We start from the raw sequence: 25,219 nt of genomic DNA, 5'->3' as shown, positions 1-25,219 counted from the left end.
CTATCTCTCAACCCTGCTTTCTAGGAATGTTGGTATCCGCTCACAGACACAGCTTGCCCTGCAAGTACCAAAAATTCATACAGAGTTAGGAAGATATGCTTTGTTACTGTGCCCCACATACTTGGAATATGCTTAAAAAAAACTGCAAGTTGACCTCATTAATACTGTTATTGATTGTAACTGATTTATTTGTCTCATTGTCAATCCCTACACTTTCCTTTTTAGCATTGTTTTTAATTGATATAGCCATATGTTCTTCTTTTATGGCTATTTGATTTTAGTTGTGTCTGCATTTATTGTATGTCTGTACCTTCGCACTATTGAAAATGAGGGTTCTCCCTGAATTTTCTGAGGTTTTAAGTAAATCATATGATAATGACGATGATGAAATGGTGTGCCACAAGTCAACAATGTGGACAACTGGTCATTGTCATGTGTTAGATGAGGGTCAGTTGTTCCTGATTGTTTTTCAAAGGCAGAAAGAAAATGTGCAGCTAGTCCAATGTTAATCATAGAAAACACAGGTTTATAGCTGTGATCTCTACTGCATGTGCTGTCACTCCACTGTATCCCTCTACTATGTGCAAACAAGCAAGTTGACAAAACACACACATTCAGAATTGACATCTGTTTGTATGAGTTTACTTTGTGTCTTTGATAAAGGTCACACAATCTGTGCTTGGAATATTTGTCAAAGGTCACACACCTTTACACGTGCTGTGTTGCACTGCCTTGTTTTTGATTAATTTCCCTTTGTTTACCACATAATCAAACTCTAAACTGACTAAATTAGTAGCTAACTTCAGTATGAATGTAGATGAGCTGGTCTGTAGGGGGATCCCTATGCTAATGCACGTGCATGTTAGTTTCTGTGTTTGGAGGTGTGTGTGTGTGTGTGCTTGCTAGTTCCTGCCTTTGTATAATTGTATATCTGTATGCAGGGATGTAAAAGCAGAGAATGTTGGTGAAAGCAACTCAGCAAGCATCAGATGGCTTGTGATGAATAGTCAATTAACTATAAACTTGTTCCAGGAATGACCAGTGAACGAGGGAGGAGCGGATGGCTGTCGGAAAAAAAATTGCATCCATTATCTAGCAGCTAATTATCTAGCCACTGCCATTTCCATCCTCGAGATAGCTATGTGATTAAAGGGTTTGGTCAATCAAATAGATAACAGGGATTAGAACTGGGAGGACAGGAGAGGAAGAGAAAGAGGGAAAGCAGCGAAATGAGACAGACGAGAGGAGGCTGCAGGCTCAATTTTATCTTGTGTACCCTTTTAACAATAAATACAAAACATTTTTATTTTTAACACTAGAAACACCATGGGGTAAAATTTACCTGTGGTGGTTTTTTGATTGTACATTACTGTGTTTTAATGAAATATTCATGTCCCCCAGTCTTTGACTTTTTCTAAAATAATGTTGTGTAGCACCTCCTGTTGTTAAAAATAGTAAAGATGAATCCGGATTAAAAACACAGGCAATTATACCTATAACCACCACCGTGTAAAATTTACCCGTATATGAAATGCGTTTATTTCTGCACAGTTTATGTTTGAACATTCTAAGTTGCTAGGCAACAGCGTTGGAGTGTGTGATCTGACAACTATGTCAAGTCATAATTAAACCTGCAGTGAACTTTTAAATATAAATTAAAAGTTCCTTACATTCAAGCCTTTGTCAAATGAGTTCACACAATGCTGATTAAGCCTATCGCTGCCAGGTAAATCTCTCTGTATTTCACTGTATACAGAGTTTTTAACCTGATGTCATCTTTGACATTCCCACGCTGGCTGGATCAATGCATATTGTGCGTGCTCTAGAGAATTCTGCCGGCCGAATCGGCTAACTTCCGGTTAGCTCTCTACAAACTTGAATGGGGATAAAATAATTTAATCGTGCAGCTCTTCTAGACTTTCCAAATGTTATGCCATGTTACCATTTATTGTTTATGGGCTATTTAGCCTAATGTGCCTGTTGCATTACTCTGTTTTCATGAATGGAACATCAAAATATATTTGCATTATGAGGTTATGAATTAAAAAGCTTAAATGGTTACTTCAAGTTTCTTGGTGATGTTCTCTTATTCACACATTATTGAAATTCCTAAATTATAATCGATAAGGTGAAATTGTGCACTTGACTTTGTCATGTTGATTTCGTTTCTAGTGTATACTGACGGCAATACAAAGTGATTAGTGTTCTTAAAGATACTTAGATTATAAAACAAGAGGACCAATACACAAGTGATGATTAAACAAACTCCTCTTGTGACTGTAGACATTTCTTTGTGAATACAATGCCTTAATACAACGACACAGTACAACTTTTAGTATTAGAGATTTGGTGGCCAGGTGCATGTGTAAATTTTACCCATTCACAGTTTTAGGTATATAGCGACCCCTGGCAGTAATTAGTTACTGTGAATAAATATCTAATGTTTGATGTAAAAAGTAATTTTAAAAATGTCATTATTGACTATATATTTACAAAAGTACAGCCTTTCAGTAAATGTAAGTTTTCAAAAGTTATTGAGTTAATAATTTTGAATTTTGACCTCTGCATAAATTACTATTTTTTTTCTTGTTGTGTTTTCATTTTCTATGAGAGCTTTAGAGCTAAAATTAGCGTTTAACTAATGGAGTTTGAATCAAGAGTTTGGAAAATTGAGACTTTTGTAAAAAATTGAACCAAAGCAATTGTAAAAAAGATGTTAACAGAATATTACAAAATCATATATCAGTGTTATATAAAAGAACAAACTAAATCTACTGTACATAAAATATAGTTTAAAGTATGGAAAGTTTCCTGATTTAGATATAAAAGCCTAAGAATCTGACAAAGCACTGGATGCCAGCTTTGAAGTATCAGTACACTTTCAATACTCGATGCCACAAACATATTTCAGTCAGAGTGTGGACAGTATGACTTCAGTTGGCTTTAAAGGGCTCTTTTGTCTCTTTTCTTACACATTCACACATGACACACAGTAGGTTGGAACAGCTTGATCACAGTGTGTGTGTGCGTGTGTGAGATGGATCCTCTCTGATCACTTGGCAGCTATGGGAGGCTGATTTAATCTCTGCTCAGCGGGGGCTCCCTGATTGGTTAATCCCTGGAGAGTTTCGTCCAATGGGGACATGAAAGGTCAGGTTGAAACTCAAATGGTGTGACAACCAAGCAAGACATCAGTTTCTCACCACAAACACAGCTTCTCCAGACACATACAAATATACACAAAGCCTTGTGTAGAGAACCACCCAGACAGAGAGCATGAAATATTTATGACCAATATCACACTTTACTGTTGCACAGACACACAAACAATAAAATGGTCTTCGCTGGAGGGACTACAATGATGTGTCAAGGGGAGAATTGCGGCAAGGGGAATGTGAATAATCTGCAGGGGGGAAACACCCTCCTATACATAAACACACTCCTTTCCCCATAGGACACTAATAGAGACATTCAACTTCTCTGTGGGCCTGGAGGGACAATTATGTTTATCTCATTTACAATTATATGATGACCAGAAAAATGAAACGCTATGACACCTGTTGAAATAAGATATTTTTTGTTAAAACTACAGTTGGCAAAGTGGCACATTGATCATTCTGAATAATTGGGGAAGATTACTGATTTACTTTATGAAATATTTATAACTAGACATGGCAAATCCATTTTTAAAATAGTCTGTTGTTCAAGAATTCCAAGGAGACAAGAGAAGCAAAAGGTCTATTCTCGGTGAGTGCACATTCCTTCAAATAATAATCCATTGCTTTTAATGAGGTTTTTTTTTCCGATTTGTAGTTATTTGTGCCTTGACTTACAACTTTTTGTAGGCCGATGAGGTGAAAAGAGTTAATTCAAGGCCTCCAAATTAACTTGGAGGAGATGCTTCCTCTCCTTAGCAAGTCTAATTCATGGTTCTGGCTTATTAAATGGGTGTATTTAGGAACAAAATCTAACATAGAAAATAAATCAGAAAAGATGTATCCTTGTTTCTCTGCACATTTGATGTGCGTGTTTGTACCTTTCTGTCCATATTTTACGATTCCGCACCTTACAGTTTACGTCCAATGCAGGAAGTGGCATCCCCTCTATGTATCTATAGGTGAAAGGATGTGAAGGTCGTGTTGGTGGATGGGTGTGTTGCATTTGTGACTTTTTTTTTGCAGGAGAGCAGAGTTTGAATGCCGTCACAGACCCGCAATTAATGGTCACCCTTTTCATAAACAGTAACTCACTAACTTTGTCCGCCTGCCATCGGTACTGGGCAAGTAATGCACGGTTGGTTTTTAGAAGGTTTTTTTTGTTGTTGAAAACAGCTGCTCACTGCGGCTGGAGATGAGAGTGTAAAAAAAAAAAAGAAGCTGTAGACTGTAAAACCAAAACAATGAGCTGAAAGATGCTAAAATGCTGCGTAGACCTGAGGTTCAACTGCAGATTTGAGTGACAGTTATCTGTAAATTTGTCACTATAAGCGACCCGTGTCACATTACAAATGGTCATGTGATCCGTTGTTAATTTGAAAATATTGATTATAGCAGCTTTAACCATAGTTAATTTGCCATAATCACAATGTTTCCCTAACCTTACCCATATAATATTGGTATTGTACAAAGCTAGAACTTCAAAACGTTGGCATTGGATCAAATAAAACATAACTGAACGTAATCCAGGGTTTTACAGAGTTGTCTAATATCAGTGTCCTTGTCTTACAATAGGGTTGGATTTTGATAGTCTGTAGTGCTGTTACATTGTGCATTTTTTTTCTTTTATTGTGCCCACACCCTGCATATGAGACATTAGAGTTTGCATGTGTGTGTGTGCTAGCGTCAGCTCTTGATAAAGTAATGCACAGTGATCAGTGTGAGCTGGTCACTGGGATGTGAAGGACAACAGTTGACCACCCAGCTGCTGCTGCTTCTGTTTTTCATTACAGAGAAAAAGAGAAAGAGAGAGAGAGAGAGAGGGAGAGAGAGAGAGAGAGAGAGAGAGAGAGAACGAGTAGCAGAACATTTTCTATGATTGCTCAGGCACACTATTTAAAACCATCACCTCCAAATCCATGATAGATCAAAAAATCTGCTGCCTATACAGTAGAGTAAGTGGCTTATTGTTTAATGGTCACTCCCTGCACCACAGCTGCAGTCACTCAGTGTACCACACACCTCAGATCTAACATTATTTTTTAGTCACAATTCACAATGAAATGTAAATATCAGCAGAACATAAAAGGCTGTGTCACTTTGCACTCTATGTGAGGACTTGGTGCCCTGCTGCCATGTGAGTCCGTTTGACTGTGTCAATATGTTTCTGCATCAATGTCACCAAGTCAAATTACTTCGCTTACTGTACTTGAAGATTGAGGTGAATCTTATTTTAACTGCAGAATGTGGCAAACTGCCATCTCCTAAGGTACATTCATTCAGCCACAACCCTGTGATTATATCTGACTGTTTCCTCGTCAGAAATGTATCTTAAAAAAAAAAAAGAAAAGTATCATACCATTCAGTTTTGACTTTCATTTAATGAACATAATGATATATATTTTTTTAGCCCATTTCCATTGTTATCTCTGTGATGGTGTTGTGGTAATGTAAGACATTAATGCCACTCATCTTGAAAATTAAAACTAAATCAATGAAGAAAGAGGCAGAGAGAGGAAAAATAGAAAAGGTAAAGTAAATAGATGGTTGGGTGGGATGAATTTACAGACTATACAACCTGAATGGATGCTCGCTAATTGAGACAAATGAACAGCAGCAGAGAGGTGTGTAAGAGAGGCAGCAGTGAATTTATCTAGTCCATCTTTTGCCCTTTTACCTTACTGGTTTTTCTCTTATTATTTAAATCCACATCCCGTTTTACTCATGCGTAGCTTTTTTAGTCTGAATAACAATATCCCATCCCTCTATTCTCACACATTTACAATCTATAAATCATATTTGGCAAACCTCATTGTTAAATGAGGTTATACGATATAAGTCATTGTGATTTTTTTCTTCTTCCATTTATTCTGCATGTCACATATTAATACTACAGGGAGGTTTCTTAAGTATTGCACAGTGCAAACAAAATTAGTTCATTCTAACACAAAAATCTGAGTAGCCAAGTAGTTACCAAGCCATTCCTTGTCATTTCTGACAGTGTGATAAAGTGCAGAAATGTTTTTTTTTTTTTTTCCTAAACATTGACTCTTGTGGATGGAGCCAAAATGCTGCAGTAGCTCAGCAAGCACAGTTTTGTTTCAAAATGAAATGTTCACCTACTCCAACAACATGAATGCGGGCCTGGCCATGCATGTAAAGAGAATATTATTGAAAGAATTATTTTATAAATTGAGACATTTATAGATGTTATTCCCACCAGAGGTACTTGTACCCCAAAGATTACTTTTACAGGTTTGAAAGATTGTGATGTAGCTAATTTGAAAAAAAAAAACCCAACAGAAATTATGATTTGATTAAAAATGTACATCACACTAATACTGAGTCAGCTGTAACACCTTAACACTACGTTTTGCAATTGACACCAGTTAGCACGCAAGCAGAGAGGTCTAAACATTTAGCTTAAAACAGTTGAAAAAGCTAAAAGTAACAGATACATGTTTGAAATGCAGTAGTTAGCTTAAAGTAAATGATAATGGGTTGAATTATATAGCTAAATGTGATAAATAAATGATTGAAATAGTTAAAAAGTAAAGGACAAATGGTTGAAATAGATTGGTAATGGTTGAAATAAAGTAATGGACAAATGTTGATAGCTAGCTAAGGGCTATTTTAGATACACGCCATCTTTAAGGGAATCAATCAGGGTACCTCATTCACCCCAGGAGCACTTTCTTTTATAACACTAATCATGACTAAGCATAGATTTATAACCTTAAGCATTCCTCTCATCCTTTTTTCTTCTACAGTGCAGACCATGTTCAGTATGTGTAACATGCCGGCACAGTGCAGTGATGTTCAGACTTTAAAGCCTTGATCTATGCACCTCTATGAAAGAATCTCTTACAGTGACCTTGTCAGTGGTACAGTACATGCCCTGTGGCTGTGTGACTGTGATAGAACTACTGATCTGGGGTTAAAAGCTGCTGACATGGGCCTTGAATTACTGTGGTGACATAGTGTGCCCCTGGACTTTCCCTTGGTGCTACAAAAAGCAAGCTACTATTCATTAAAAGGTCTTGCCATCAAATTTCATGTAAAGTTATGAAGCATGCTAAATTCAGCATTGGCGGAGTCTTGATATGACTCAAATCCCCTCCAAGCTTTCTGCGTGAACTTTGAATGGATCATGCAATTTGTAATTCCAATTGTTGGTTGTCATAAATTCATACAAAGAGGAAAATTATTCAAATCCTAGTATTTCCTACCACATTGAGAATGGAAATATGACTTGAATTTTAGGCTTTGAAATATTTAATAATTTGAAGTGAGATTGGTGAAAAACTCTCATGGTGCATTAGATCAGTGCTCATTTTGGTAAAACCAGGGTCAAAAAATACAAAAGTTTAATTCCAAAAATAACAAAAGGAAACAAAAATGACATCCCCAAAATTATACTGGAAGAGCATATTAGAAACCTCTTTTAGAGGGAGACTGGTGAGCCTCTGTACCCAGAGAGACCTCGGCTCTCACAAGGTTTGCAGTCTTCCAGGCTGCTGCCAGTGCCTTCGAGTGGAATTGATTCTTTTTTATTGAAATAACTTTCCTCTCACAACATCCTGTGCTTTTTGCATTCACTGCTTATTTCTGGAATTATTTCATTTTTATCTGAAAGTGGAATTATTCGCTGCATTGCTAATAATCCCACTTGATTCAAGAATGGTACTCATGTGAAAGCAAGTACTTTCACAATAACGACATATCATTTGTAGCATGCTTTAATTTGTGCTTGTTGTTTGGACATCCACACACGCCTGTGGCTGTTGCCGAAGCTAGTCCTGGTCTATCGCGTGATTTGATTTTTGATCTGCATTGGCAGACAATTATTCTGCACTCTGAGATGAGTGCTGAACTGTTTTGAAGAAGCGTTGTAATTGGTTAATGAGTCGGAAAGGGAAAGCTTCTTGATCTCATTTCCAGTGCTTAATTAACCTTGGAGTTGGAGATTTCCCCCGGTGCTGGGGACAAGGCGGGGTTACTTCACTCTTTCTCTCCGTCTTTGTCTCCGTCTTGCTTCTGTTGCTCTCGTGGATGTATGACTCTCCCCTGCAATGACAAAAGGATGGTTAGCTCTTCTTGTGTGTCCTTCTAGAGTCAACAACCCTATATTGACAGATTTATGCATGCAAATATGCATATCCACTACTTCTGCATGCACAGATGTTCAAACATGTGCACAAACATCTACGTCTTAGCAAATTCACGCTCACATATATCTCCTTTTCTCTTCCTGTGTAACATTTAAGTCCAGAATAAAACGATATAAATAGCACCACTGCTCTTCTCCTCCGCTCTCTCCTACTCTGACTCTCTCCCCGGGCCAGCCCAGTTCTGTGGCCCCGGGGGTATGAACCCAGTTCTGACAGAATTGATCTCTGTTTCCTCATCTCCCTCCCTCCCTCTGTCCGTCTGCACCCTTGGGCCCGCAGAGACTAGCACGACACCCAGCCTCCACAGCCGGCCCCCGCACCAGGCCAGTATGTCTTGTCTCCCGCCTTCCTCCCTCCTTCCTTCCATCTGGCCCTCTTTACTCTATGTATCCTTTCCTCTGTAGTATTGTCTACCTGTTCTTTTTTTTTTAGTTTCTATTCTTTTCTTCCAAAAATGAGCTTTTTCCACTTTTCTCCTCTGTCCATTCTTCCCTCTTTTTGTTCTCTTTACCCCTCCACCCCCTTCACCTCTAAATACTGAGAAAGTATAACAATGCTTTTGTTCATTCAATGTACATTATATTTTCTAAACCCAACATTATAAAATGATTTATCTTTTCTTGTAATCTAAGATTTTTAGTTTTGGAGTTTAACCAAAGGTTTATTTTTTATTTTGATTAAATTAAGTTGGTGATGGAGGACAAATACTAAGAATTCTTATAGACATCAACCTAAAATAAATAGTTTACTAGTATGGTTTTACACAAGATGTCGAAATTAAATGACATTACTTAAAAAGTTCAGCAATGTAAATAATTGGATTTATGTTGATTCCAGTTATTTAGTGTGAATCATTACCTATTTTTTTTTACCCCTGTGAGCTGGCATTGATCCCTTTCTCTATTCTTTCTCCTTTCATCCCTCTCTTCTACCCCTTATTCTTTTGAGCTCCGCTCTTCTGCCAGGTGAGCTGGCACCTTGTCCGCACCTGCGACCTCACTTCCCTCCCTCCTCCGTCCTCTTTGCTGTTACCTCCAGATTAATGCCAGGTAATTTGCTCCTTACAGTGCACCTCTGTGTACCTCTTCTTCTCTCTTCCAGGTGAGAGAGCCATGTTTATTCTCTCATTTTTTTTCAGCCACTTCAGTTGTTCTCAGTCCCCCCTTTTGTTCTCTTTCGTTTTGCCAAGTAAGCTTTCCTCATCCTTTCCCCTGCTCCATCCTACTCCTTCATCCTTGCCCCATCCCTTTGTCTCTCCTTCCTAACCCCCTCATCCCTCTATCAGAGACAGAGCCATATGGCCGGGTGCGGCCCAGGCCTGCCCAGCTCTCAGCCTCGTTTAAATTCACAGCCTGCGGGTCATTCTGCCGCTGCGGTGGGACAGCAGACAACGCCACGGTGGAAGGGCAGCTAAAAGCCCAGGCGATGAGAGGAGACAAGGAGGAGAAAGGGAGGACACAACTGCAACAGGAGAAAATGCAGCTCGAAATTCTTAATTATAGTCTCAAAGAAATGAATGTGTAATATTATAGTGTTCAAATTAAACAGAAGGTGTAGTCTGTACCACCTGTTTCAGTCATAAACAGGTGGTAGTTTGACATTGAAATAATGAAGTGGAAAGTAAATGGGGGTGGATACATTTGTATTAATTTGGATGACCTACATTCATTTTCTAATATATGAGAAAGTTTGGAATTGTGAGTAAATTTTTTTATGTGGAGCAAATGTTTTTCGTTTTGTTTAACCATGACCAAAACCTTGTGCTAACATTTAATACATTTTTGTTGCCTTTGGGACTGTATAAAAATTACTGCGGTGGAGACAGGGGCTGAATATTATATTTGTTTTATAAAAAAGCAAGGCCTCCCCCACAATTATTTGTATTTTCATTGGACCTTAACCCAGAAAAAAACTACAATACCCTCCCCCCAATATCTCAAAATAATATATTATGCCAAACATAACAAAATGATGAAAAACTCTCTAATTCTGAATCAAGAGCTGCCGAATAAACAGCACACCAATAAATATCAAAACAAGATAATAAATTACAAACTATATCACAGACGAACTTTGTTGTTCTGCTTTCTGTTATACACTTATAAAATTAAGTTAGTGAAAAAATGATTTGCTCTGTGGAGAGATAACATTTAACCATTAGTGATGTTTTTCAAAACTGACATTTTGGTTCTGGTGGGTGATTTTGATAAGAAAAATAAAGCCCTGAAAAATATAAATCTCGGAGGAGGAAAAAATTAAAAGATCCTTCACTGTTCTCCTAAATAAGTCAGACTTCCCTCCCTTCATGTCATAGAATTAATACATAACCCTCCCCCTTTTCTTGACCCCCTCCCCAAATAATTTTCATACAGTCCCTAACCCTAACTAAAGTTGTTGTAATGCAGTGATTTTGCAGCTTTCTGAAAAACCATGGACAGGTACTAAAGGAAGAAAAAAGGACAAATGAAAGGGATAACTGTAAGAAGAGTAGTCAAGGAGGAGAAAATGAGTCAAAAACCAGCAGGAATAAGGAGAGAACAGTTTTGAGGAGTGGAGCTCAGCAGCAGCTTGAGGCGAAGCCGAGAGGAACGCACAGTGGAGAGGAGGAGCGGAGCGAAACAGCGGGCATTAAAAGAGAAGAGGTGTGAAATTGAAACCAATAAATCCAGAACAGATTCCAACAGTTGTGGGAGCCACAGCGACCGTAACACGCGGCCTCACTAGTGTTCTCTTTTTAATTTGAGCTGAGCCTGTTGTTGTCTGAGTAGACATGAGCTTGCCAAACATTTGTGTTCACTGACACCGGGCCTGACACCTGAACAGGACTGTGCACACTGACTTTAAAATGCTGTTGTGTATTTCCTTGAAAAAGGAATTAAGGCGCAAACATGTTGAGATCCTGACCACTGCGGCATGGAAACGATTGCAGATGGAGAAATTCAATCCCCAAATGCTTTCCTGCAATCATGTAATGATCATTCATATTTGAGCTTTTCTGTTTTGTGTTGGATATTTTGTTTTCTGGTTTCTTATTTGTTGCATTAGCCTTCATCTACGAGCATAAATCACTCAATATTACTGTTACATTTCCAATATCTGTTTATGAATATACTGTAGGCTATTTTAGCATGGTTGCATGATTAAAGTAAGTGCTTTCTTACAGTAGCATGTATTTTTGAATGTGAAATATGATACTTTCATGACATAAAGATAAAGAAAGATAATGTCACGGTACTTCCAAAGTGCTGCTTGTGTTTTATCCTCAGCGCTATGGAGAAACCTTCTGCTCTACTCTATAATATTCTTATAATATTCCGATAGTTTCAAAGTCATCTGCACCTGGAACATGACCTAATTATCTTTCTGGACGAATTAGGAGTTTAATAAATTTTGCTTAGTAAATGAATTTACTACATTTAAATACTGCAATAAGAAATTTCTGAAAGTCTCACCTATAAAAGTCTCTAATAGTTTGTGTGTATTGTGTGCATATTGTGTGTGGGTCTCGATGTGAGTGGGACCCATTAAAAATCTTGCATTGGGGCCCGTCATTACTAGCTGATGCCACTGGTTATAAAGTCTTCTGTCATTCAAGCAATCAATCATTTAATGAGAAAGGATCTTAAATTGTGGATTTGATTCATAGAATTCACATATATACAGCACCATGTCTTAGTAAAATAAAAGTTTTGAGGGTGTATGTTACAGCATTTACAGTTTTTAGCTGTAAAACTATACTTTTAAATTGATGTTAACGCTCTATGTGGTATTATACACTGTAGCGCTCAATAAAAATAGCTATCTTGAAAAATAAAACCAAAAAAAAGGCATTTGTTAGAATAATACAGTAATGGAGTTGCCTTATATCTTGACAATGCAGAGGATTTATTCTGGGGAACATTGTAAGTGGGAATGCATTTTGAGCTCCTTGAAAATGTCATCACTTTGGCAACGTCAGTTTTTCGATTTAAACCCTCTCAGATGATGTATGAATGCGGCGCGGCAACATGGCACATGTTAATTGACTGAGGCATATTGTGTGGATATTTTCTCCACTCATCCACTCAAGATCTCGAATACCAATCCTCGACTCAACCCCCCCACCCCCACCGCCACCCCCTTCAGCCCCTAGCCCCACCTCTCTGTATAGTGTCAGCAAAGTATGGCACTAAGATTCTTATAGACTTTAGCTCCGCCAAATATGCTTGTTAATATTCCCCATCTGGAGATCTCTTAAAAAATCTGATAAATGATTGCCGGGCCCACCGCTGACAGTGGGCTCTGGCCAGCATACATCAGAGTCCAAAGCCCCCCTCCTGCTTTATAGAGGGCTATTAGAACGAGCTCCCAGGCAACAAACCATACATAGCAAATGTGCCTCTTTAGTAATATGATAATTTATAAAAGGCACCGAGTGAGACTGAGTGAATATTCTGCAGAATTCCCCCACATACTTTGTGCTTAATAGATGGTGTGTGTTATGCCGACACTCCTCAGGACTGCACCAAATGTGGGAACTCCTGGGGATGATGGAGTGAAGGCCAACCTCGGCCTGACAGCTTTTAATAACTAATGAAAAAACTGGAGGGTGAATTTGCAAAGAGAGGATTAGGGAGCTTCTGGATGGGAGAAAGATTGAGAGAAAGAATAGAGAAAGAAGACTAAAAGGAGAAGTAGCGACTGAGCTGTCTGTCGACCTATTGAAGCGAGTGAAGCAAGGATGCGGCACAGGCAAGTGCACCGCCATGTTCCCAGCATGCATCTCTCTAGGAGCTGATTGATCAGTGCTATTTGGGTTGAGTCGCATCTTGTTCCTTTCATATCAACACCAATCTTTGTCTCCATCGCTCCTCTTCCCTCGCTGTCTCTTTATCTTGCTCTATTAACACAGGATCCCTGCTGAGCTTCATATCTGAATGGAAAAGAAACACACACGCCTTCAGGATCAAACACTTGGAAAACAATGATTAGGTTAAAATACAAAAAAAGCCGTGGTGGGACTACACCTTCTGTCATCTTTGATGCCATGCTTCATTCATCAGAGGCTACTGATGAAGATATTCTGCCTGTGTGTGTATGTGCGTGTACCCATGCAAGCATGTGCGCATTTATTTCTCTGCAAACACAAAGGATGTGCAGTCAGTATGTAGTTCACTTACATGCAGAAAATCTTTCATGTGAGCGAAGACGAGAATAAAGGAAACTTGTTTTTCTTTGTAGTACAGATCATCAGCCCTGTGGCAGACAGATAAATGTTTTTTATCTTTTATCTGTCTTCATCAACATTTAAAATTTTGCATGGACTTGTTGCTCTTTCCATTGTCTTGTCTTGCTATTTTAGTAATGCATAAAGTAACAATGTTTTGACAAAACCTTTAAACCCTCAAATGTTCAAAGCGAATTGACCGTTTAAAATGATAATGGTGGCAGCTTTATCACTAAAAAGGCTTAATAATTTTTGAAGCACTGGGTCCTTGAACTTCTGAATGAGGTTGACAGAAGCCTCTCATTTCTAGCTGATGACTGTCAATTTTGCAGGTGGCAAGACAACTGTCACTGGCAAGTTTTATCAGCTGTAGCTAGCTGGTTAATAAAACGTTAGCTCCATGAGTTGGTTGAAAAAGCGGTCTCCTGCTCTTTTAATGTTTCAAGATGACTCCTTTTAAAACGAGAACCTTGTAAAAGGGGTCTTAAATGTGCACAAGCTGGCTACATACAGTCAAAAGTTGTCTATGGTTTCATTCTAAAAGACTGAGGCTAAAGCTAACAGATCCCAGGCAAACAATCATCATCCTTACCAGTAGATGAACCATGAAGAAGATATGGAAATAAAGAAACATGTTCTGGTATTACAGAGTACAGTTAGGTCTTAAAGGTGCAGTGTGTAGCATTTAGTGACATCTAGTGAAGGACTGGCAGAAATAAAATGTAATATTCATAAGCATGTTTTCATTAGTGTATAATCACCTGAAAATAAGAATTGTTGTGTTTTCATTACCTTAGAATGAGCCCTTTATATCTACAAAAGGAGCGGGTACTCTTCCACGGAGCCCGCCATGTTGCACCGCCATGTTTCTACAGTAGCCCAGAACGGACAAACCAAACACTGGCTCCAGCTCCACCATAGGGTTTTCTACATGCTTGAAAGGGAGGGGTGAGGGTGAGGAGTTTCAATCTGCAACCTCAGGGCAAGATGCCACTAAATCCTACACACTGGTCCTTTAAAGACTTAAAACTGTTATTTTGCATGAGCTTGTATGGCTTCTTAGCTTACATGCTTGTTTGCTTTTTCAAACCATGATAATTTTACAAGAGAAAAGGCTATTAGGACGAGGACTAACTGACGTGTTTGGGAAATATAAAGCTATCTAAAGCTGAAGTGTTAACATCCCATACAATTAAAAGGCAGACATAGCTGCTAACCTTACCCTAAATACTTCAAAGTGGATGTCATGAAAAGGGCTTTTTAGAAACATTATTATGTAACCCCACAAACTAATGAGCCTCCTAACCTCCTTGTATTTTTTTCTTTTTTTCCCTCCTTTGCTCTCACATTTTGAAGTTGTTAGCATGCTTTTGCATGTATATATTTATATATGCCTGTACATGAAATGTGTTGTGCTATGACATTAAGTATATTTTCTTCCACAGTGAAATGTCCTCTTTCAACATGAACAGATTCTAATCCTGTATTCCCTCTGTTGCAAATTCATCAAAATAGGATGTGATGTCAGCAAAGTGAGTGACTACTTTCTCTGTAGATTTTACATGGCCTTTAAACAGGCATAATTTTGCAGATGTTACAGTTTTGTCATTGTTACACAGAGATCTGCATCTTTCAACTGCAGAGAAATGAATCCACTGATTTAGTCCCATCTGCAGTAATAGACCCATTTATCCAAACCTCTGGCTTCATAATCCAACTGGGATCCCAAAAGGACATATTGAAACAGACGAGATTGAAATAGAGATGTGGGACGATATTGTAGTAATTGTTGGTAACTGGGAATTCATTGTTAATCCATTAAACACACATACATACACAGACACACACATGAATAGGCTACAGGCCTAAAGCCTTCAATGGCTTGAAGAAACAATAAAACACCTAGCTTGTCAAGACTGTTAATTCTACTACAAAACTTACCTCTGTCTAATACTTTGGTGTATTATACCTGCAAAACTAATGACATTTCCATCAACCTCAGCGGTACTTTGTGTTTACTGCTAATTAGCAAATATTACCAAGCGAACATGCTAAACTCAGATGGTGAACATGGTAAACATTAATCACCAGCATGACATTTTGATTGTGAGCATATAAGCATGCTGACGTTAGCACTTAGCTCAAAGCATGGTTGTGCCTGTAGCCTACAGCCTCTAGCTGCTAGTATGACTGTAGACTGTAGACTATCATGGGTACATTTTCTTGCATTTCACCACAAAATATGTCTTCTTAAATTTCCCTACTCTGAATGTTGATAAAAATAATATACTTACATATACCTTTATATTTTTTTGCTTATTTTCTATGATAGATATGCACAACTCCAATTTCATTTTGTTCTTTGTCATTCATATCTTGCTTGTCCTGCTAAGACTACAACATTTCTAATCTCTACTGGTTTACTGGTAGCGAATGCGTGGGCTGCAGGCATTCACAGGCATGAACACACATACACTGGTGCATGTGCGTTTACTGTTGTATGCGCTTATCGAGAGGTTATGCAAACTTCTTTTACACGCTGCCGTTGCTTGATACTCTCTGCGCTGGGCTGCGTAGCTCCTAAGGGATGAGACAGACCCAGAAAGGCATTATCACCTTTCTGCCAAAGCACTGGAATTCAATGAATTATTTACGTTACACCAGGCGGGCCCCTAGACCGCTCTGAGACTGAACAACACAGGATTCAGTTAGGGAACCTAGAGGCCAGGGGCCAGCTGAGGAACCAGGGGGAATCAGCGGGGATCCCGAGGTAACGAGCAAGGGGAAATTAAATGACAAAAAACAGAAAGGAGGTGTAGGAACAGGGGAATTGAGCACACATTCATACACAGATTTGTTGAATGTGTGTATGTCCATGCAAGCATTTACCACACAGACACACACATGCACGGATAAATTCACATAGGAATACACATTTACAAGACCCTCATCACTGATTCATGCAGGTTTCCTGTAAACATACACATCTAACACACATAAACAGACATCTAAGAATATATATAATAAATTCCTGGAGTCCACACGCGCTCACGCACACGCACACCCTAACTATCATCAATCTCAGGCTTCAGAGCTATTCCCCCCTTGAGTCCATGGCTCTGTTTTTGGCTCTGTCTCCATGCAGGTAGGAGGTCTCGTGATACTCACCACTGGGTTAGCTCACTATACATTAATGCAACATCCTTCCCCATTAAAACCCTATATGTGCTTCTGTTCTTTTTCCTCAGCACTGCAGAGTCCTCCTATAAAAATGAATTCAATCCCAGCGTGAAGAAAGTAGCCTACACCTAAAAGACTGATGGTGAATCACGGTTTGAGCCAGTGTATCTTTTTTTTCAATAAGACATCAAATGTATTGTTTGTGACTGCTCTGTGTTTTCATCTAAATGCGGACTGACTCAGAAGCCAGTGGAAGCATATTCCATGTTCCAGGACCACACTCGATATCCCTGTGGGATTTTTCGAGGGGTTTCTTTTTTCCTCTGTGCAGGGTTTTACACTGCTGGCCTATCTTCAAAGCTCTCACAGCCAAAACAAACATCAGGAATTCAAATAGGAGCATGGATGGGGGTTCGCACGATATCCTATCAAAGCAAAATAGAGAAAAGGATGTGATAACCTATTTAGGTTTCAACCAAAAGCCCTGTTTTTCAAGCCATTCTACAAAACAAGGTGACCTGTGTCGTTTGCTTGAAGTTGTGAATGAGATCAGGGCATGAAAACACTTTGAAATGTTTGTGGAAAGTACACATTGAAGTCTATATTGTGCCAAATTAATTCAAAGTAATTAAATGTAGCAAAAAACTATTTAAAAATTGACTCTGTGCCAAGTTCATCAAGCGGCTAAATGAGCGTCAATTCACCATCCACTTATTCATTACACAAAAAGTCTGTCCACAACAGAAAAACAGACTGATACAGAAGAGCTTCATGTGAATTAAACTGCTGAATAAACACGATACAGTATATATGAACTTTCTATAAAATAAGTGAATGCAGTTGTAGAAAGTAATTAAGTACATTTACTCAAGTAAAAAAAAAAGCTGAAGTGCAATGTTCAGGTTCTTGTACTTCAGTGTTTCCTTTTATGCTACTTTATTCTTTTACTCCACCACATTTCAGAGGGAAATATTATACTTTTTACTCATCTGCTGTACATTTATTTAACAGCTATAGTTACTAGTCAAATTATTAACTATTTTATGTACAAAACATATGACAGAGTTCTGAAATATGGTACATTATTGGTGGTATTGTCACTTTTACTCAAGTACAGGATCTAAATAGTTCTTCCACTGTTACGCAAAAGATATTCCAGAAACATTAATTACTGCAGTTTCTATTCATGCGCATTTAAAAGATACAAATATGAAGTAAACAATTGCCAGTAAATATATATTTTGACTCCTATTGTGCACAACACAAAGATTTGACATCGCTAAATTGTTCAAACTGATTTCTGTAATGGGCCAGCTTCAGACTTTAAATGATGAAATGAAATGTTTTAATGTTGAAGCACATGTTCTATTTCTATTGTTAACTTTAAAATTAGCATGTTAAATGATCTCAATAGCCAAATTCACCACACCTGTTACAAACAAGAGGCAATTTAACACTGGATATGTGTTCTTATTATAATCTAAGGATGTTAAATGCTATTGTATGCTGTCATTTTAAAGTTAACTAAGAGGGAAATAAATCAAAGTTCTACATCCCCTAATGAGTGACTGAAAATGTGACCCATTGTTTTACATTCATATATAGTGATTTCCCTCTCTGACTTGTCATATGGGGAAATGTTCTTTTATAGATCTGCTTTTCATTAATGAGAAAACATGTCAAGAGGGAACTGAGCTTCTTTTATGTTTTTGGTAACACTTAGGAAATGTATGCACACAGTTAATACTCATAATGATCTTTTCACTACCCAGCCTCCATAGGAGAAGATGTAAACACTCACAGGGCAGGTGTTTGACAATCTGAACCCCTAGAACACTTGATTCAAAGACTGTTCTCCTACTCATTGCTTTTTTTTTTCTGCCCTCACCTTCAGAGTAAAACATTGTCTAGAGAAAATGGGGCCGGTGAGTAGTAAAGGGTGTAGTACAAGCTTGGCACTTTGTTCTCCACAGCTGAGGCTTCGTCCTGCTTTCACTAGACTATTCCCAGATCTCCGCTGCACTCTCCTGTCCAACTAAGAACAGAAAGAAACTTTTCTTTCACAATAACTTTTTAGTAACTTGAATGGCTTAATATTTAAGCCACAAGACAATTATTAAGTATATCTAATGTGAAAGTGAAACTCATATAATTAACTTTACCTTTACCTTTAGTTCAGCTTTTATGTTCCAGTGTGGACAAATTGAGTCAAATGTTAAAGTAGGCCCCATCAAATAGAAGATTTATCTTACCTTAAAATGTTATGACACCAGGCCCTTTGGACTGTTTTTTTTTTTTTTTTTTGTCACAAATGTGTCATTTTTAAGATGGTTTAATTATAAGTCTGTACATAAATGTATATATTGAAACTGTTTTTGGTTGCTGTAATCATTCCTCTTGTGCATACTGGCCCCAAAGAGATCCTTTCCTGACATGACATGACATTCCTGATTTCAAGGTAAAAGATGTGGGACAAAATTCACAGTCCCTGCTGTGCGTAAAAATGCATTTCTCTTGCTGAGCTGCAGTGGAGGAATCATAACACAAAGAGGGGATTTTGTACTAAAGTGACAGTAACTGTGGAAGAAATCCATATGATTTGACATTCAAACTAGCTTCAGGTAGAACATATTTACCCATGTATATATTGTATATTTAACTACACCAGACACGCAGACACTCATAGTGTTACATTCACATCAACAGAAATGTATTTTCAAGAGCTATAAGTAAAGCTGTAAGTAAAGTAAATGTTGAACACATATTTTTATATAAACATATTTCTTTATCATTTTCTTTATACTTTAGAATTTTCATAACCTTAAAATCAATTTCTAAGTCTGGCCAGTAAAACTGGGGCTGGTGAGCGGGGAGAGGGAGCGAGCAGTACAAGCGAGGCATTTTGTTCACTACAGCTGAGTCTCCGTCCTGCTTTCAGACTATTCCCAGGCCAGGCCTGCCTACTGTGCTGCACTCCCCTGCCTGCCTATGATTTGTGGAACCCACTGGGAAAGAAGCTAGCTCTCCCATAGGTTAAAATCTGCAAACAATGAGTTCTGTGTCCGTGACGGATGGCATACATCCCTCCCCATTTGTCTGCGCTTTATCCCCATCTCAGAATCAATTGTTAAACCCCAAAGTTTGCTTAACATGCACTCCCTGCTATGCCAGAGAGAGAGAAAAAAAGGGGGAGGGTGCAGAAAATAGAGGCAAGAATGAGAAAGGGAAAGAGAAAGAGATCAATGTTGTCCCGAAGTAGAAGAGTGGATGAGAGGGACTTTCAGTATGACTTTCAGGGTCCTAATTAGGGACAGGACAGCGAGCTACCTCTCTCTGTGACATTTAGCTGGACATACTTGATAAATGTCACACTGCTGGATACAGCCACGACAAATGGATGCATCAACAACGGCTTAATAACCTTTACTGATAGTCCTGCCAGGAATTCAAATTCTTTATCTGCTCTCCCTTGCATCCCTAAAACACTGGGCCCTAATAATCAGCATTGTGTGTGGAGTGTGGGGGCGGCTGCATGTATTTGTTCATGTGTGTTAAGCCAAATTAAGTGTACCGGGAGGCAGTCGGCACGCACCCTTGTGCTGCATCAGTGTGTATGGCTATGTGTTGTACGTAGTTGTGTGTCAGCGCCAAATTATCTTGGCCACGTATCTTGGCCAGGATGGCGGCAGCGAGAGGGAGACCTTTGTAGGCAATCAGAGAAAATGGAGAGCTGTAGACTTCCCTCATATCTTTCTAAACGTGTATCTCTACTAGACATGGAGAAGCCAACTGAATTAATCAGCTCCCAAGGCAGTTACAATTGGAAAAAGAAGAAGCGGAAGATTTAGCCATTTCTCAGTAATAAGATCATTCAGGAAATAAATGTCATGTACGTAATGTGTGCTAAATCCTAAATTCCTTTAGAGTAAAATAATTAAAACATTGCTTAAATGGGACAAACAATGCTATTTGGGAATAACAGAGTCTCGGAAAATGAAATCCTCAGTGGTATATTTAAGACTTATTACCAACGAGCCTGTCAGAGTTTGTTTCATTTTTAATGAAGAACACAGTCAAACTTAGACTTAAGCATGTCACTTTTTACTGGATCAGTTTTGGTCCCATTTGGAAGTTGTAATTGGTCTCTGATTAGAAGTGACATCCCAGCAAGTAGCAGGGAGATTTGATAAGCCGTGAGTGTTTATGCCAAGCCCAGGCCAGTTGTGAGTCAACTGACGGCAATGTGACATATTTAGGGCACAACACAAATAAGGTGCCATTGGTCTTTTGGTCCATTGTCTCAGAGAACAACTCATTTGGTACTGCAAACTTTTGTAATAAGTAGTCGGCAGCTTTTACAAGATTAAGCACTTTCTTATGTCTTTTTCTCCACTTTCCTTTGTGATACTTTTGCTTAGGCCAGTGATTATTTTTAAAAGAACAAACCCCAAATGGACACGCTAAGGCTGTTGAAAGCACAGCACTTCTTTTCTTTTGAAGTCTGTCTTTGATATGGAGAATATGTACATAGATTTATATTTATGGTTTTCTCTGCATATAAAGTAAAAACATTTATCTGATTAAATTAACTGCCTAAATATAAACTGCTTGGTTTGTTTCTGAGATTCTTTTATCTGCGAAGTGCACTGTGCTCTCCCTGGACCCGTGCTCCTGAGTGATTATGTCTGCTGCGTGCATGCGTGTGTTACTGCTTTGCAACATGTGTGGAACGCCGTGTACAGTATGTGTGTGTTAACATGCGAGTGCCTCACGTATATATATTTGTGTATTACCTGCATATGCATGTATGTGCATGTGTATGTGTGTAGAATGTTTCAAATCATGCAGCCTTAGCTGCTGTGTGGTGGCTAATTGCCTCTCCTGAGGAATAATTAGGTGACAAAAGCAAACGTAATGGTGCCTCGGCTACAGAAAAAGATATATGTTATGTCTTGTGTGTGGTTCACCGTGCAGCGCCATTTGTTTGCGATGGAAATCTGCCGGTGGTAAGGATAGGAGGAGAGGACATAGCAGAGGCCGTACATTTGGAGGCCAAAACCTAGAGAAACAAAGATGGTGCAACAATTAATTACGGCTAATTAGATGTATCCGTTATATTTACTGGGCCAACAATAAATCAAATGGTCAAGCTATTTTTGTCCTAAAAGACTTGTAACTAACACCCGGCAAGCGTGTATGCGTGTGTGTGTGTGTGTGTGTTTGAATATGCTGATGAGAGTATGTTTGTGTTTATGCACTGTATTTCTGTACCTGAGTGTATGTGTGTGTGTGTGTGTGTGTGTGTGTGTGTGCGCGCGTCTGTGTCTGTGTGTGTAAACTGCTATTTACTGTTTGCTTTCCAGGTGTTCAGAGCTGGGTCGCCGCGGACTCCCTCCTCTTAGATTAATAATCCATTAGTAATCCATTTCACTAATGAGCACTCAGCGGAGAGTCGGGACCGAGGGGGACACGGAGACGGTCAAGGGAAGCCAAGTGCATAATTAATGTCTCAGCCAATCAGATATGCTATTACCGTCGCTTCCTCCTGGAGTGAGATGTCACCTGTCCAATGAAATGAGTGTGTTTATAATATTTTCTAGTTAGTAGAAATATTAGATTATGAAATGAAGTATTCTAATTACTGAAATGATTAAAGTTGATAGAAATTCCTGTAAAGAGGCAGTTAGAAACAAAACTGTCTGCACAGAATGATTCCCTTAAGCTAAATTGAAATTTGAACTACTTATTTGTGTAAGGAAAAATAAATGATACAGCTATTATGCATAATTTTCCATTTTTTCATAAGAGGATAAAACCAATTTTGGATATATTTGTGGAAACAGTGTCTTAGCTTCAGGCCTCAGTGGGGCATTTCCCATAGCAGTGTTTGACTGACATTTGAGGGCCAGTGTTGCTTGATGACACGCTGTCAAAAACTGTGCAACAAAGTCCTGTATGAACGTTGATACAAGGCATGTTTTAACCCTTTTAATACAAGCCTACATAATGTTGGTTATATACTGATTTAAGATCTGACCTTTTACAACATTTGGCACTTTGGAGGACTCTTCCTGCTAAGTGGAATGTTGTTAGCCTAGCTTGTTAACGTTAGCACTCGAGCATGTCTCATCTGACTACCAAGATGTTTTAGAGGGAAAGAGGAATAACATATATTTAAATCTTTTCTTTTTTAAATTAAAATATCCACATCCAATGATTATCAACTATGTGTAATAAGCACAGTAAGGGGTTTTTATGATATGATGAATGAATTAGACCTAGCACCACAAGCTATCCATCGGCCAGAAGTAGGAAAAATCACCAGGGTAGTTGCTGCACTGACTGTTGCTGTGTTATGTTAGTTTAGCACACATGCTATCAAAAAAGTGAAAGGTTGACACAGAATGTAGAATTTTTCAAGATAGATGTAAAGAGCTGTATTTCTTCTGGGAGGTAAATGGCAAACCTGTATGCCTCATTTGCTCACAACAAGTAGCTGTGACAAAGGAGTACAATATCAAACGACACTACGAGACACACGCAGAAAAATATGACAAGTACACAGCAGGAAGACTCTGAAAAGGTGAATGAGCTTGCATCATCTCGAAAAAAACAACAACAATCCTTGTTTTCTAAATGTCGAGAGACACATGATGGAGCAGTTAAGACCAGCTGTATCATTCACAGGGCAGCTGGACTAACCACAGTATCTCAACCAGCTATTCTAGACAATAGATCACTGTTTTATAACTAAAACTATCATTAATTCAAATGTAGCCTATAATTAATGAGTGACTCAGAGATTTAAACACCATCTGTAATTGTTGTTGTTCAGAGTCGTATGAATAGGAAAAAAGGCTTTCTCTGATAGGCTATTTGTTCTCTTCTACAGTTTATAATTTTACATTGTGTTATTTTCATGATGATTGGTAGGCTACAACTTGATTGATTTAAAATAATAAATCAGAAAGTAGCCTAGAATATCCATGTATCGACTCGAGTCCTGTTGATGTTAGCAAAAAATAATCCGCCCCTTTGAGGTCTCATTTGAATGAATGCGGCCCACTGCCCAATATGAGTCTGACACCCCTGCACTAGATGTTACTTTTGCTTCATGTTATTGTTACACCTGCTGAGTTATTGAAACAGTGCTTTGTTTGTCCTGCATCAAATTACAGTACCAGTATCTTCAGTCAGAACCAAAAATTCACACCCCATGGAGAACATGTAGGGGCATGATTGCAATAGAAAAATAAATGAAACTTACATTTCTGGTCAAATTTAAAACTAGTCAAAACACCAAGGATTCACATTTAATGCTTTTTTTTTAGCACAAATAAATTTCAATTCCACAGGTGAATTTAGAGGTGACTTTTTAATGATTCTCTGGCTTAGTTCCTCCACTCAAGGTACGCAGACTTGATAAGTATATGGCTGTCACACCGTGATGGGCAAAGTGCTGTTGTGTGCTTTTTAATATAGTTCCGGTGGGGTTTGAGGCACCTAAAAGCTGTTACAAGGTCTGGCACATCAAAATGAGCTGGTAAACACAGAAGATTCCTCACAGCCACCGCCAATCCAGCACGACTACACCAATCTAGATCCTGTGTTTCAAGCCTAAACAGAAGATTTCCCCAGTGCTTCACCTGGCTTCCCCACGGATCTTCTCTCTCCTGTTTAGCAGTCGGAACATGATGGAGCCTGACAAAAGAGGCCGTTAAAAATTGAACACCGTAAGTGGGGAAATGTGGTAGGCGGGCCTATTGTTACCTCCACCCACATGCATGGGTAAAATCTGACACCATCTTCTCCTCTCACTCCCTCCACATCTCCTCTCTCCTTTTCTCCTCGCCCTCCCTCGGGAGAGCCCTGTATCCCATTCATTCGATTGCCCTACATGATGGATGTGCAGTGTGAGGAATGGGCTGTCCCAGGGGCCATGGCGTCGTTTCTGGGTTAAACAGCATCCTATATCAAACCCATCTATACCTTCACAAGCAGGAAGCCTGTTTACTGGGGCGGGAAAGCACCGCAATCCATTTCTTGTCAGGGTGTCTCACGGATGCAACAAAAACTTGGACAGGCGCAGCTTTGGGGAGTGTTGTAAGACGGAGGCGGTGATAAATATGTACTGTGGTTTGGGGAGCTTTGAAGCAAAGGAGCAACACACAAGTTTGCAAGATCACTGCTAACATTATTTTATTTAACATCATATTAATAAGATAAATCTGTCAACTTGTAGGGCCAAATTCAGATGTCACTCAGTGATTTACTTGATTAGTAATTTATATAGTAAGTATGTATTTAAGTATTTTTAAGCATTTATGCTGAAATGTATAGCACTAAATCTGGCAGTTAAAGTATGGCATTGGTGTTTTTGCAGGTCCTTGTGTCCAAATTGTGTAAACTTTACATTTTTACTGAGCATTTTCCAACGGTGTATAGTTTTAAGGTGTATTTTTCCTCACTTTACATATTTATTTCCGAAGACTATGAAAATTAATTAG

The 25,219-nt window shown here is 38.7% G+C and overlaps 1 long non-coding RNA gene across 3 annotated transcripts in view; it reads left to right on the top strand.

Moving 5' to 3' along the window:
* Positions 1-25,219, top strand: part of LOC137175872 (uncharacterized) — a 159,778-nt gene that overhangs the window by 81,425 nt on the left and 53,134 nt on the right. The window contains exon 7 of one of the 3 annotated variants that reach the window (XR_010925735.1): positions 8,606-11,785. The exons of the other annotated variants lie outside the window; for them this stretch is intronic. This is a non-coding gene — a long non-coding RNA (uncharacterized lncRNA). Of the gene's footprint in view, positions 1-8,605; positions 11,786-25,219 lie in introns of those variants that run through there. 3 annotated transcript variants of the gene reach the window in all.

This window comes from Thunnus thynnus, chromosome 23, assembly GCF_963924715.1.
Source record: "Thunnus thynnus chromosome 23, fThuThy2.1, whole genome shotgun sequence".
Taxonomy (NCBI): Eukaryota; Metazoa; Chordata; class Actinopteri; order Scombriformes; family Scombridae; genus Thunnus; species Thunnus thynnus.
The sequence above is the reverse complement of the archived record's forward strand: the minus strand, read 5'-3'. Positions and strand labels throughout refer to the sequence as shown.